We start from the raw sequence: 16,294 nt of genomic DNA, 5'->3' as shown, positions 1-16,294 counted from the left end.
TAAAATATTAATATGGAGGTATTACATTTGACCCCGAATTTATTTATTTATTCAATGAAAGTTGTTAATAATTTCAACATATCCATAACCATACGTGTGTTTGTGGGTATGCATTTTTATTAGGTATTAAAAAAAAATTTATTATTTTCTTTTGTACAAAAAAGTGAATTTACTTTTTGGAAGTATTCTTTTCATTTCAATTTAAATAGATTTTATTACAGTGTTGAGAAAATCATAGTAATGTCTTCCTGGTTTATTTGGCTAAAGGCCGAATCACATAATCTAATTTAACATATACGGCAAAAATTACACAAACTACTGTGCTTCGCGTCGCAAAGCTTTTCATAAGTATAATTATTATCCTCCGAAGGAACTCCGATCATGTCAGTTAATGAGATTCACAATGCCCTGGAAAGATCGTTTAAATAGGTCTTCGATCTCAGGAACGGTCAATCAATAACTAAATGAGTGAATTTAACACATAAATGATATGCAATTTAACATACATATCGAATGTATACAATAATAAAAAAACTGTGTGGTCCTCTCGCTAACGGTATGTTGAAGTCTTATGTATATAACATACCTGAAATTTTAATTTTAATCACTCTGGTTTCTCTTCAGAGCGAATAAATCTTTCGCCTTTTACTAAAGATTTCCGTGGAGAGGAACAACTCAAATGAGTCTAGAATGAATTTTTCTATGGCTCGTCCGATTTCGGATGGGCCCTTTAATTAAACCCAAAAGTATGAAAAAAGTTCGAAGAGAAACTCATGATAATGAATAATTTTTCCAAATGTATCTATCACATTCACTTCGAAAACTGCCAATTAGCATCGCAGGCACCCTTCGTACAGCATTAGTAACGACGAGAAAAGATTGCAGTAAAACGTAATAAAAAAATTTTATTATACTGCTGCTAACGAAACAACTCAAATGAGCCTTAAATGAATTTTTTGTGGCTCGTCTGATTTCGCATGGGCCGGAGCACTAATTAATCTTAAGTTGTTATATAAAATTTAATTAGACCATTAAATTTCGACGAAATTAAGCGAGAGAAACCGTTCCATCTCTTGTGTACAAATAGACAAATTAACATCTTGTCTTACTACTCATAATCATAATGAAAAGCTCATTTTAATATCATAAAGCCCGAAAAAGCTTCTTGCTTCTTTATGATATCTTGCGAAAAATTCGATAAAATATTTCTTTATTATACTTAAAAAAAAATAATATAAATATAATATAATATATAAATAGGTCAAATAACGCACGGGCATGGCCAATTTTTTTAAACAAATAGGGCCAGGAAGCCAATGGGTCATAATTAATTTCTTCCACGCGGGAATATCAAATCTTCCTATCTATCAGCTAGGTAACCTCAATCTAAGTACGCTCTTTATATGGAATTGGAATTTTGACCGTTTTATCAATTTTCGTATATCGACGGAATGGTACGTTTAAGATAGTTAACAATGTTAATTATATTTATTTATATATGACGTGTCGTTAATAGTTCTATGCTTTGAAGCTAAAATCACAAGGTAAAAGTATTTGCTGTGTAAACAATTTACTTTTTTTTCATGTAATTATTTAAATGAATTTAACAATTAGTCAAGGCCATTGTCATGAAATATATAAACAAATATCATACAATGTTAAATTTTTGTGTATAATAATATTTATATTATTATGTTAAAACCAAAGAATCCCATTTCAAATTTAAAATACAATTCCTTTTAAACTTTTATGAAGTTGATAACCTTTTAGTTTTTTTGATCCGTCTTTTTAAACGTTACCTACTTTACTATTATCTGTGGTAGAATTTTAGGGAAAATTAATGCAACCTGGGTTTTACCACTAACATGATATTTTCTTCATCTTAATGATTATTATTCATTTACCGTGCGACGAGTTGATAATCATACTTACGATAATATTCTATAATATACAGAAAATAATAATAATAGCTCGTGTTCCCCTCGCTAATGGTATGTTGAAGTCTTTTGTATATAACCATACTTGAAATCATATTTAAAAATACTCTGGTTTCTCTTCAGAGCGAATGAATCTTTCGCCTTTTACTAAAGATTTCCGTGGAGAGGAACAACTCTAATGAGTCTAGAATGAATTTTTCTATGGCTCGTCCGATTTCGGATGGGCCTTGTTGAACAAATCTAAAAACATATATTCTTTTCTGCAAATCGATTGTTCATTTATATCAATTATTATTCAACTGTCTTATTCTACTGATTTAAATGTCTCTCCTTAGTTACGAGGCACTACGAAGATATAGCCCTTGTTAACTTATTAAATATGGATGTTCCCAGCTGTTCATTATTCTCCAATAGACTCTGAGGATGCTAGTTACCGAGCATAAATGTGGGAAGATAAAACTTAGCTTCACAACTGTAAAATCATACAGAGAATGAAATTCAGTCTATTTGAGAATGAAGCCATTGATAATCTGCAGTATTTTAGTGGAAGACAAAACTTATTCGCTTTACATCTGTACCCAAAATCATACAGAGACTGAAATTTAGTTTATTTGAGAATGGAAACATTAATAATCTGCAGTATTTTAGTGAAATTGCACTGAATGATTCCAATATTAAGGACCCTACTGAAGTAACAGTTTAAATTTGTTCGTAGTACAATTAAATGTATCATAATCATATTTTTATTATGACTTGTCTTTGCTTGCAAGATGCCCTGGAAAGTTCCTTTTATTTTAATTTCACTCTTCTCCTCCCCTCCAATTTGACCAAATAGGTTTTCGGTCTCAAGAACAGTCAATCAAGTAAATGAGTGAAATTAACACATAAATGATATGCAATTTAACATACACATCAAATGTATACAATAATAAAAAAAAAACTGTGTGTTCCTCTCGCTAATGGTATGTTGAAGTCTTATGTATATAAAATACTTGAAATCATGATTATAATTACTCTGGTTTCTCTTCAGAGCGAATAAATCTTTCGCCTTTTACTAAAGATTTCCGTGGAGAGGAACAACTCAAATGAGTCTTGTATAAATTTTTCTATGGCTCGTCCGATTTCGGATGGGCCTGTAAATCAAATCTAAAATAATTAATACGTGCTTACATAATAATCAAAAGCCTCAGCCGTAAACGTTACAGCCCAACAGTTTATTAAGGCAAATAGAGTAAGACGTTAGAAACTCTCACACGTAAACACAGGCGAAATTCTAATATTCCAAAATTCTTACTTTTCTTTAACGCCGTTTTATTTTTTGAGGCTTTAGTAGTCATTATAGAAATAAAGATCCCAAATGGCGGCTATATTATGACTTTATTATCTATCTTTCTCTGTTCGATATAATATTTTTGTTTTGCTTTTCGTCCAAGTTTCATATGTGAATTAGAATTTGCATTGAATTACAATTTAAATCAAAATAAAATATAATAAACAAAGAAAAAGCTTTTTCGACTATATTTTAGCAAACATATTCTCAAGCTAAAAAAACATCTAATTTCGCACATCTAACTTTATCATCTTTTGTGATATTACTGCATGGATGTTATATGCATACCTCAAATAAGATATTATTGCATGCAATTTATTCATTATTGGGTTAATATTTACACAACATTATAATACACAGAACAGAATACTTTATTTAAAACACCTGAACCAATTTACATTGAATAGGGCAATAAATATATTAGTTCAGACGGTAAACTACAAATGCAGAATCAACCAATTGTTCTCGGTTAAGAAAGGGTTGTGCTTCAAAAACTTAAAAATTTATAGATTCAGCTCAAATTTTGACATGATAAACAACTAGCTTCAAGAATTGTTTTTATCTATTTTTAACCTTCTGGGGATGGAAAGGTGGAGCGTGAAAGTGGGGATGAACAATGGAATATTTTCAAATGGGGTATCATATGTAAGAGCACGACCTGAATATTACAAAACTGTAGCTCCGACGTAATGGGGTATGAGGGGAAAGGGTGAAAATGGGGATGAACGATCGAATATTTTCAATAATACCCAAGTCTGATATCAAATAAAAGAGCATGATGTGTAAGTTACATGATAGTTCAGCCGTTTAAAAGTTGTGAACTCTTTTTGCAGGGATATGAACTAGGCCACAACCTTCAAGGTATAGGTACTAGATAATTTGGAAAATTTTTTCAGTAACATGGGTTGTTTTCAAAAAAAATACAGTTCTGCACCGAAATAATAAAATCGACGAAATTGTGAATAAAAGAAGGATAAGTGACGGCATATGAAGTGAAGGTTGTTATAACTTATAAGTTATAACACAATAATCTTTAAAATTGAAGTTGCCTAGCAAAGTAGGTAGTTCACAGCTAGTTTAAAGAACATCTGTACTTAATTTTCTAACAGTATCGAAAAATGCAGGGTGATATCGCTTAGCCTCTAGACTATAAACATTTATATTGCAATGTATCTTACATTTATTTTACCTTTACCTCGCTTGTATATACAAATATTTTTGGCGTAAGTGTGATATGTCACGTAGGCGCATAGTTGTTGCTGCAGTTTATTAACTCTTCGATCATCAGTTAAATACCAGCTGATTACTAGACCTTACTGTTTTGTTTTGTGAATTCATCATTTAGTCACTAATACGTGAAGTAAAAATAACGATCAATCGATAATAATAGCATCACAACAATCGAAAAGTTACTTATAATAAAACAACAATTATTTTGTATTAGTTTTTTAATACTTCGGCGATTTTTCTTTTAGTATTTCATAAAATTTACTTTCGACTATTCGAAAGTATGAAAAAAATTTTCATAATAAGTGGATATCTGCATATACTAATACTTCAGTAAACGAGGATTAAAACTCTAAATTCTTTACTATAGCTCCGATTGACTTAAAAATATGACGGTCAGAGGATAAAAGCCCAAGAAACGAAAGTTATATGGTGTCGAGTGGTAACCTAACCAGCCCATCTAGGGGATGGAAAAATATATGCTGAAAATGACAACGGGAATCGATAGTAAGATAAAATGATAGAGATAGAATGCAAAAAGTGTCATTAAGTTGTTTATTGTTTTCTAAGAAACATTTTTAGATTTATAAACTTTTGTTCCATCTTTAAAGGTTTACAAGAAAGGGGGTTCCTACGAAAACATTAATCGACCCTATATATTGCTCAAGTACGAACTGATCAATTTGTTTCATGAATTAATGGTATGGATCTTTACTTTTCTCCACATATGTATTTAAGCTATGGGTGGTGTTTCTGATATTCATAGAAAGTACCAAAGGTTTCGTTTCATAAATTGACTTTTGTTTATAATAAGACCGGGAGAGCGCGAACGCAGTCCCGACTACCAAAAATTACGCGCCCGAGTTATCCACATTAGGGATAATCGCAAGGGTCAGCTTAACCGTAGTGCAATGGAAAAGCCTCACCCTGGGGGAACCGCCTTGTTGATCACGGTAACCCCTACGCCAGGTAAGTATGATTTCTTTAACAAAATTTAACTATTTATATAACGAACTTCTACATACTGGTTGTGAGAGAAGCAATAATTTTATTCAAATTCAAACAGAAACAGAAAAATATTTCAATATAGCTATCACTGTTTAGCTTTAGATTGTATACAGATATTACAATTTTAAATTCTACGCATACCATTTATTAAACAAGGGTAGTTCAAACGTACTTACATTTATATCTTATTTGTCGATCTTTATTTACTAAATGTTTATCTGAAGCTATCTTAGTTTAGAATATTTATTTTGTTATCTAGTGTTCTCTTGTATCTACTATCTTTTTTTAATAATTTATATTATCCTTTACTGTTCTCTTATTATTATATACGTTGCTTTCTTATGAAATTCTATACATTTGGAAAGCATCTCGTTAGCCATTATAATATATTAAATAAGAAGAGTTTTTATGGACGTTTTTACGTATAAGACAAAGAAAGACTCTTCAGACAATGTATTGTGTGTGACGCGCGTGCAATCATATCATTTGATTAAGCTGGGAGTCGCATCACACAAGAAATTATTTGTCTGAAGAGTCTTTCTTTGCCTTATACATAAGAACGACCATAAAAACTCTTCTTACTTCATATCTATAATAGATAACAAGATGTTTACAAACGGTATACATTACTACCTCAATGGAATTATTATTAACAAGTGAAAACAAACTATTGACTGAGTTAATTATTGAAATACGATGTATAGACATTGTTGATTACGCATTCGATTGTTTTTTTTACGTCATGTAAGTAAAGAAAGATAAACAAACAAACACATACATAATATATGTAAGCTATAAATTTAAAATATAAACAATGGGTACCTCTGCGTCACAAAATTTGCACAAAACACATATAAAAATGTATTATATATTTTATTATATTAGAGAACATTTTGTGATTTTTAGTGAATCTGAAGTACAATAACTTATTTGTCACTAAAAAAGAATCATCGAAATCGGTTGGCGTAATATTGAGTTATTCGCCCTCTTTTATGGTTTTCTCATGGATGCCGTTGTCAGAACTGGAAAAGCACGATTAAATGAGACCACACGGGAAGTACCAGCTTTTAAATAGATAAAGAATCATCAAAATCGGTTCACCCAGTCGAAAGTTCTGAGGTAACACACATAAAAAAAATACAGTCGAATTGACAACCTCCTCCTTTTTTGTTTGAAGTCGGTTAAAAAATAGGTCATGATCCTCAAGATCGGTTCAGATTGGAGAAGGCTCTGAGGAAAAAGGTAATTTAATGGAGATTGTTCTTTGATATGTTTCAAGTGCGAGTTTAGGGTTCCGTACCCGAACAATTTGACGGGGGTTTTTTAATTTTCGCTTGTAATAAAGGTCAATTTGATACTGTTTATTATTATTCAAAATTATAAAATACCCACAAAATTATATTTAATTACAAACTAAACTAGAAGGGATTTTTGTATTTAATAAAATACCTACTAAATAAATTTCCCATAATTATTTGCCCATATATATAATATAACCGCAAGGAAAATGATGATCCTCTAGTGCATTGAGAAATACCTGCATCAAGGTCATTTACAATTAATGTCAAAAGTATTTATTTATTTCATTGTGATTAAAAAATTCAACTAATTTTATTCTATTTATGTTTTAAAGAGAATTTCTTATTGGACAATTTTTTAACTAAAACTTGGATTGCTACAAGAAACACAAATTAAGCGTTTTAATAGTTCGCGAAAATATAGTTCAACATTTTAAAGAAACATCTACAAGTGAAAATAAACAATTGACTGAGTTAATTGTTTAAATACCATGTATAGACAGTGTTGATTACACTGTCACATTACACATACATGCATGTTACACATACATAACTGATATGCTCATATAATACGTACTATACAATTTGCGCCTAATTTGTGCCCTCATGGGTAAACAGTGATGTTTACGAAAAAATGTTTCAAACAAAAGTTGTTAACTTTTTTATAAGGAACATTTTTTATACTTAAACTTTTGTTGTATCACTAACGGTTTACAAGATGGGTACTACGGACCCAAGAACCAATTAACCTATGTTGCTCATTTACGAACTCGACTTCACTTTTTACGTCCTAAGCACGCTATAAAATATATTTCAGCTTGATATATTTTTTCGTTTTTGAGTTATCGTGTTCACAGACGGACAAGTGGACAAACAGACAACCGGAAATGGACTAATTAGATGATTTTATGAACATCTATATCAAAGTTTGTACATAGTATCAATATTAGGACTTGGGACTAAACTTAGTATACCTTGATATATATTTCATATATACATGGTATAAAAAGCTGCTTATAATCATATATAAGAAAAAACTTTTTACCAGCTCGTATTCTAAAAAATGACGATAATCCTATGGAATTAATAATACCTTCGCAGTTGAAATGCTAACCATTGTTCTTCTAACAATCGTAATTGCAAGTAACGCTATGCTAACATTTTCACTCGATGCAAGCCCTTGTGAATTTACTAAATTGCAAATATGTTAAACTTTGTAAAATTCATCTGTTTGTCTGGCGCCTGCTGCCGGGGTTTTTTCTTTGTGAAAACAACAAATTAACTTATGCAGTTTTAAGAATATATTACAATTTAATTAAATTAATTGCACAAAACATTCACTCAAATACCTACTAATTAAATACGTAAAATTGAAGATAAAAATCAATTGTGTTAATTTAATAACTTTTTTACCCTTTTTATATTTCAACTGTTTCATACTTTTGACTCAAAAAAATTAATATGTACATATTAATAGTTTGAAGCAGGTTTTGTATCATTTAATAATAATGAGGTTTTACCTCTGTTCTTCAAATGTATCAGATTTTAGATGAGGACTATGCCGTTTATCTGGAAATCGATAAAGGATACTGTGTATATAGGGTGGACCTGTACAGGTTCTGAAGTTAACTAGTCAAAAAATAAGTTAAATAAAAGTTGCAGAGTTTGATGAGAGGCACAGAGTTTGATGTTCTGACATCAGATTGGACCTAGTTCTTTGAGTTTCTTTATTAGCCAATTTATATCCCAAACGATAAGAGGTAGAATAACACTTTAAATTAGAAAGTTGATCCTGATATAAAATCTAACATTTTTTGTTTAAAACATTTTTTCGAAAAACGTTAACTTTCAGAAGAATTGCGACATAAAAATATGTCATTATTTTATTTAATCGAAAGAAAACACGCTAACTAACGGAAAAATGCTTTTACCAAAAGTTGTCAAGGACAATAGAGGACATTCATCTGTGTCCATGTCTTTGACCTAAAATTATCGATAAACTTTAAGCATATTTTCTTTTGATTGAATACAATAATGACAGATTTTTCAATCGAATTTCCGCCGAAAGCTATTCTATCTCTTACCGTTCGAAAAGTTTCTTACCGTTTAAGATCTAAATTGGCTAGCTATTAAAGAAACACGAAGATCTAGGTCCAATCGAATGTCATAACATGGTATTTATTCCCCATCAAACTCTACGAATTTTGCTTACGTTTTTTATTGGTTAACTACAAAACGGGATATTTAGATGTGCAGATTAAACTGACCCACTCTGTATATACAGCCATCCTATTTTGGCGGTTTTCAATATCTGCCCAGATGAGTATCCGGCATGACCAATTAATTATTTTTTACGTTTAAACATATGATTATTAAACATATTAAAATTGTAGCTTTCTCGGAGTGAGTTTTTACAATTTTTTTTTATAAAATTTAGGGGATGACTACGCAATTTCTAAATTGACCGATAATTAAGCATTATTTAAAAAATTTCTAGCTTCGTTGGGAATGGGTTTGTTGAATGGACCGCGCTAGTTCTTTGACTATCTTACTAAACTATCATTGTTTTAATATTGTTTTTCAAGTAATTAACAACAAAAAGAACCTTACGGAAAATTGTATAGTTTTCACTCAATGCGCATATATCAAAATATCGAATTGATCATGTAATGGAAACACTGGTCGATGGGTTTTTCTTTTTTAATTACAAGAAGTTCTTGTGCGCATATATGGAAGAACATTTACTATACTTGCTTAACAATTATCCTTATGTTATTTTTGTCTACAAATATTAATTGTGGTTTCTTATTAATTAACAAATATTAATTAACAATAAGACCTATTTGAGTGGTGTATATATATGTATGACAAGTATTTAAATACTTAATTAATCAAAAAACACGTTTATTTTAATAATAGTAAGTATAAAATATAATTTATTTTTTAAGACTTCTTAAAACTTCTTATGTATATGATATATATGTAATACATACAAAGGTATACAAAGTATAGTCCCAAGTTTGTAACGCTTAAAAATATTGATGCTATGAACAAAATTTGGGTGTTCATAAAATCACCTAATTAGTCCATTTTCGGTTGTCCGTCCGTCTGTGAACACGATAACTCAAAAACGAAAAAATATATCAAGCTGAAATATTTATAGCGTGTTTAGGGCGTAAAAAGTGACGTCGAGTTCGTAAATGAGCAACATAAGTCAATTGGCTCTTGTGTTCGTAGGACCCGTCTTGTAAACCGTTAGAAATAGAACCGTTAGAAAATCTAAATATAAAAAAATGTTTCTTATAAAAAAATAAACAACTTTTGTTTGAAACATTTTCTTGTAAAACGAATAGACAGTAATTGATAGTAAAAATACCGTATAAGACCCTTTAAAAAACTACATATCATAGCTTTTTGCGCGCTTCTTCATTCAATTTGAACAAAAATTATCTTTATAGAAAAACAAACCACTTATATTGGAAAATTTTTCTTGAATTCCGCAAAAGACATACGATAAAACAATTTTTAGGGAAAAGCTAGGTCAGGGTTAATATCTGCGTAAGGTGTGAAAAATCTACAACCATTCTAAAACCATTCCTGTACCTGTATAAGCGAGAAACTGTTTTAGTGAAAATTCTACATGAGCGAAAAAGATATTGCGATCCCTTGAATTTTTGCTCATCCAGATTAGAATGAAGTTTGTACCAATAATAGATAAAAAGATAACTAGATTTTGATATTAGCCCCGAAAATTACGCTAGTAACATTAATAACATATTTCGACCGAAATGAAATTGTCGTGGTTAAAGAGAGTTGGAAAAAATACTCTCGTACCAGTAGTCGAACCCTTTGTATTCATGCCAAGCGCCTTAGTCAGTTCGGCCATACGAACTTTCGGTACAGATTGTAAATTTTTCAACTCATCGAATTTTTTAATTTATGTTTATTAGTCAATATTAACTTATTTATTTATAATTTGTATTTGTTTACGAAACTCTTGTATACCAATTTATTTACCGTCAAAGTCTTTTGATTATAATTGATAATTTCATAATTTATTTCACACTACTTTATCATTTTAAAGCGTTAAACTGCAACTCACTCACTTTAAGTTGAAAAGTACTTTTTATTTATTTAAAATTTAACTAATTTATTACAAAACAAATTATCAATTGTTCACATAAAAAAAAAAAACGTTTTTTTGTTCACTTTATCACTTTGCACTTAAAAAATAACTATTAAAAAAATTTTCAGAATGACTAATAATAAATAATAATAAAAATAATAAAAATGTATGGGCACGGATTGAAGTTATAAATGAATAGTTATAAATATTTCATTCAGGTATGCGTAATACAGGTAATATGTGATCAGAAAACCTTAACTGTCGTCTATCCTATTGTATTTATAATTTATTAATTAAAAGATCTGATAGATAGTTATTATTTTCATCACGAAAACTACCACGGTCTGCCACCTCTGTCAGGTCTCTAGACCGTCACATTATGAAAGTGGCGTTGTTCTCGAATTTTCCCGGATATGTGGCTTATACCAATCCTAGGAACACCTTAAGGTCTAGCCTTTTGCCCAGTTTAATCGAAATCGTTAGAGCCGTTTTTGAGAAAACCCCAAAAGTACTGTTTTAGCCTAGAAGGAAGTACCCTTAAAAAAAGGCCTAGGGAAAAAATGAAAAAATCGTCTTGAATTATGACCAATCTGAACCTATGTACCGCCTTTTGCCCAGTTTAATCGAAATCGTTAGAGCCGTTTTTGAGAAAACCCCAAAAGTACTGTTTTAGCCTAGAGGGAAGTACCCTTAAAAAAAGGCCTAGGGAAAAAATGAAAAAATCGTCTTGAATTATGACCAATCTGAACCTATGTACCGAGTTTGAGAAAAATCGGTTGAAAATTGAAGGCTCCAGCTTGGTAACAGACATACCGACATACCGACGGACGCAACATTTTTTAAAAACCACTTTTTTGGAATCAGGGGCCCTCAAAACGTGTATTTCCGTTGACACCCCGATATCGATTTTTTTTCGATCACAATACTTTATTATATTTATAATATAATAAAGTAAAAAAAGTAAATTTTATCACAATACTTATAATGTATACAAAAATTTAATGAATCAGAAATTATTGGTCTGGTCCCAAAAGTCATATCCACCTGCCTTGTTTAAAATGAAGTGATTTATAAAACAAACATTAATTATTATGGCGGTATTATAATATTATTACTTAATACTTAAAATATCTATATAATCAATTCAATTTACCTATATATTAAATATTACGTTAAGTTTTTAATTTACCAATAGCTTCCGGCTAATAATTAAATGTGATTACCTTATTATTTATTTTGGTTAATAGTTTTGTATAGTTATTTTTAATAACCAGAGGAAGATTGGATAAATTTTGGATTGACAAACAATTGACTGAGTTAATTGCTGAAATACCATGCATAGACAGTGATGATTACTCTATCACATTACACATACGTACATGTCACACGTACATAACTGATATTCCCATAAAATACAACAATACAATTTACGCCTAGTTTGCGCCCTCACGGGTAAACAGTGATGTTTACGAAAAAATATTTCAAACAAAAGTTGGTTACTTTTTTATAAGGAATATCTTTTACATTTAAACTTTTGTTCTATCTCTAACGGTTTACAAGATATCAAGACCCAATTGACCTATGTTGCTCATTTACGAACTCGACCTCACTTTTACGTCCTGAGTACGCTGTAAAAATTACAGCTTGATATCTGTTTTCGTTTTTGAGTTATCGTATTCACAGACGGACGGACAACCGAATTTTATGAACACCTATACCAAAATTTTGTTGAAGCATCAATATTTTTAAGCGTTACAAACTTGAGAATAAACTTAATATATCTTGCATATTACATATATTCATGGTACAATTACATAGACAGTTTTGGAACAAAAATTTTTCTTTCCTAGAAACGTACAAAAAGGCAAAAAGCTTAGCTCCTATATAATGAAAGCTGTCGAAGAGAAAAGCTATCATATTATATTATAAATAAATTTTATATAAAGTTTAGAAGCGTTCCAAAATTTTAAAAATTATTAAAAATATTGTTTATTTTTCTTGAAAATGAGCTATAAAACATTTCCATACTAGCTTTATGGGCCAAGATATTCGCTTTTCAAGCAAAATCGAAACTTCTGGATTTAAAATCCTGTATATTTTGAAATGAAATAAGCATTACATTCAAATTCTATTCATATCATTTGAAAACTTAAATTGTCGTTTTTTAAGCACTGGCATATTGTTTTGTAAAAACTGTCACTATCTATCACTCTCCCACTTTTCATTTTCGAGGCAATTTTCGAGGCTACACTTTCCTTCATTGGTTTTCGATGGCAATTATACAAAATAATACTCAAAAAACTTAAAAAAACACGCTTTTGTAATTCGCTAATCTAAAAGAAAATAATTTCTTTAAGTTAAAAAAAAAATAGAGTGATTAAAACAATCATTTTATAGAAAAAGCGTGGAGTGATAGATTTCGGTTATTGTAAATATTTTATTGATAGATATTGGATAAAAATAAAGTCGTTATACAAAAGCACTCCAGGGTTTTTTACAATAAAATGATTTCTTTTCGTAATCCTCCTTTTTTACTTACAGAAATTTTTTTTTCCTTTTTAGTTCAGCTAGTAACAAAAGCGTGTTTTCAGCTACATACAAGAACGCGTTTTTTAGTTTTCTAAACTATTATTTAATAATGTTATGGAATGTTATCTGCGCTTCCACCAGAATTATAAAAATTATTATACCATGTATATGAAATATACCAAGGTATACTAAGTTTAGTCCCAAGTTTGTAACGCTTAAAAATATTGATGCTATGAACAAAATTTTGATATAGGTGTTCATAAAATCACCTAATTAGTCCATTTCGGGTCTGTCTGTCGTCTGTCGTCTGTCCGTCTATCATGACGATAACTCAAAAACGAAAAAAGATATCAAGTTGAAATTTTTACAGCGTGCTCAGGACATATATAGCGAGGTCGAGTTCGTAAATGAGCAACATAGGTCAACTGAGTCTTGGGTCCGTAGGACCCATCTTGTAAACTGTTAGAGAAAGAACAAAAGTTTAAATGTAAAAACTGTTTGTGAAAAAGTGTAATTTTTTCGAAAACATCACTGTTTACCCGTGAGGGCGCAAAATATATAGTATGTATTATATGGAAATATCAGTCATGTGTGTGTGACAAGTATGCATGCCGGGCTATCTAAGAGTTGCTATCGTTCTTTACTTACATGACATGAAAAAACAAACGATTCCCTAATGAACACTATCTACATATGGTATTTCAACAATTAAATCAGTCAATTGTTCGTTTTCACTTGTTTTTACTACATATAAAACATATAAACAAAATAAACAAAATATAACGTGAATTTACTTACAATAATAAAAACAACAATTGTATTTGTGAATGAAGTAATGAATTGTTGTCGTTGCCATATTGGTTTTTTAAAATTAATTTTACAACAATATACTAACAATGTTGATAGCATTAATGAATTATACATAATATATATAAATGTATATATATATATTAATTCAGGTACCATATACACTGTAACTACATACAACTGTATCTTTATAGGTATGAATAAGTGTATACCTTAACATATATAAAAATAGGTAGCTGTATAATATACATAAATACTATAAACAACACTTGAATAACGCGACTGTTACGTTCGAAAAACGATTCTAGAAACATCATAGTGGCATCCAAGAGCTAATCTATCGAAAAGAATAATTTTATTTCAGCCTACAGCCACATTCTGAATCTGATAGTCGAAATGTATTGATATAATTATTCATTTTTATTTCTTATTGCATGAAAAAAAGATTGAAAATTGTTGAAATCATTTTTTTAATGAATATTTCATTTAATGGACCGGTTAATGTATTTCCAGGATAAATGCACTTGTCGACAAATTTGTTCTACATTTTCACAGACTGAATTTATTTTCACAAAATAATGTTAGCTGTGAGATCCTGAAGGAATTTTTGGTCATTTAGATCGCGAGATAATCAGCTGATTTAATTCCTTTAATCCCTAAGGGGACACAAGGCCGCAACAAAGGATCTCCAGCGAACACGATTGCTGGGCAGACTCCTGACTTCACTCCAGGTTTTGTCTTCCAGTTCTGCCTCTTTTCCTACGGTTCTTCGCCAGGTGATGCGAGGTCTTCCCGATTTTCTCCTACCTTGTGGATTCCTTGGTGGATTCTTGTAGTTCTTCAGGAGGTTTTCTTAGCGTACCGATCCAGCCAAACTTCCTATACTTGATGACGTCTACTATGGGTGTTTTATTTGTTTTCTTCCACAGGTTAACATTGTATATCGTATTTGTCCAAAAGATGTTTAGTATTTTTCTAAGACAGTTGTTAATGAATGTCTGTATTTTGCTAGAGATGGTTTTAGTAACTCTCCATGTTTGGCAACCGTAAAGTAGTACTGACTACATTTGTTTCAAAAATTCTTTTGGTCTTGAGTTTGGTCTTGAGTCTTAGGTCCCTACATGTCCAGATGTTTCTTAATTGTGCGAAGGATCAGATGTTTCCTTTTGCTTTTTTAATTCTTTGAGCTACATCTTCATCGGATCCCCCATGTTTGTTAACGATGCTGCCTAAATATTGAAACTGGTCTACTTGTTCAATTTCTTCATTGTTAAGCATTATACTTGATGTTTGCCGTGAATTTATTCTCATTTCTTTAGTTTTTCTTATGTTGATTTTCAATCCCACCTTTTTTCCTTCTTCATTAAGGTCTTCGATCTTCCTTTTCAAGATCTTCTAATCGCTGAGTCAATCTCCATTCTATACCCCTCGATGTTTTGGTCACATTCTTCATAACTCCATCCAAAACCATCAGGAACAAAATAGGCGACATCAAACATCCTTGACGGACACCGGTTTGTACAGAGAAAGGATCGCTTAGTCTGTCTTCATGAATTACTTGGCGGCTAGTAATTAATAAAAATTAGTTTAACCGTGTTATATGAGGTATGTTCATATACAGTATCCACAAATAATGATAATAATTATGGAGTCACAATCAAAATACACTTGATGTAATAATAATATAGAGAGTATTGTGTACATAGAGAGCACATTTATTTACTGATTACTTACATACCTGTAGCTGTTTTAATACAATAAATAGGTGTACGTACAATCATATCATCACCTTCTTGCTGTTTTTTATTTTATAATATTTACAAATGATAATATTTACATTACATGATATTATTTTATATTATATTAAATATTATAAATATTTTATTTACATTTCTTAGAATATTTAAACAGTTAAGTCATTTAAATAATATTTTGTTTTTAATAATATAATTAATAATAACAATTGTACGTTTTAATAAATTATTTACAAGTTTATCATGCGCATTATTAGACAGACGATTTTTAACAATAG

General features: G+C 30.3%; 4 non-coding genes across 4 annotated transcripts; 3 read left to right on the top strand and 1 right to left on the bottom strand.

The window, feature by feature from the left end:
- Nucleotides 1–604: 604 nt before the first annotated feature.
- On the top strand, nt 605–725 carry LOC123299397. The gene has a single exon (XR_006535333.1). It is a non-coding gene; the product is annotated as a U5 spliceosomal RNA (small nuclear RNA).
- A 1,315-nt stretch (nt 726–2,040) lies between these two features.
- On the top strand, nt 2,041–2,161 carry LOC123299399. Its single transcript, XR_006535335.1, has one exon. It is a non-coding gene; the product is annotated as a U5 spliceosomal RNA (small nuclear RNA).
- Nucleotides 2,162–2,947: 786 nt separating this feature from the next.
- Nucleotides 2,948–3,068, top strand: LOC123299393. The gene has a single exon (XR_006535329.1). It is a non-coding gene; the product is annotated as a U5 spliceosomal RNA (small nuclear RNA).
- Nucleotides 3,069–5,309: 2,241 nt separating this feature from the next.
- LOC123299408 lies at nt 5,310–5,471 on the bottom strand. Its single transcript, XR_006535341.1, has one exon. It is a non-coding gene; the product is annotated as a U1 spliceosomal RNA (small nuclear RNA).
- Between the last annotated feature and the right edge of the window lie 10,823 nt (nt 5,472–16,294).

The sequence above is a fragment of the Chrysoperla carnea genome, chromosome 4 (genome assembly GCF_905475395.1).
Source record: "Chrysoperla carnea chromosome 4, inChrCarn1.1, whole genome shotgun sequence".
NCBI lineage: Eukaryota > Metazoa > Arthropoda > Insecta > Neuroptera > Chrysopidae > Chrysoperla > Chrysoperla carnea.
This window is presented reverse-complemented; position numbering and strand designations above follow the sequence as displayed.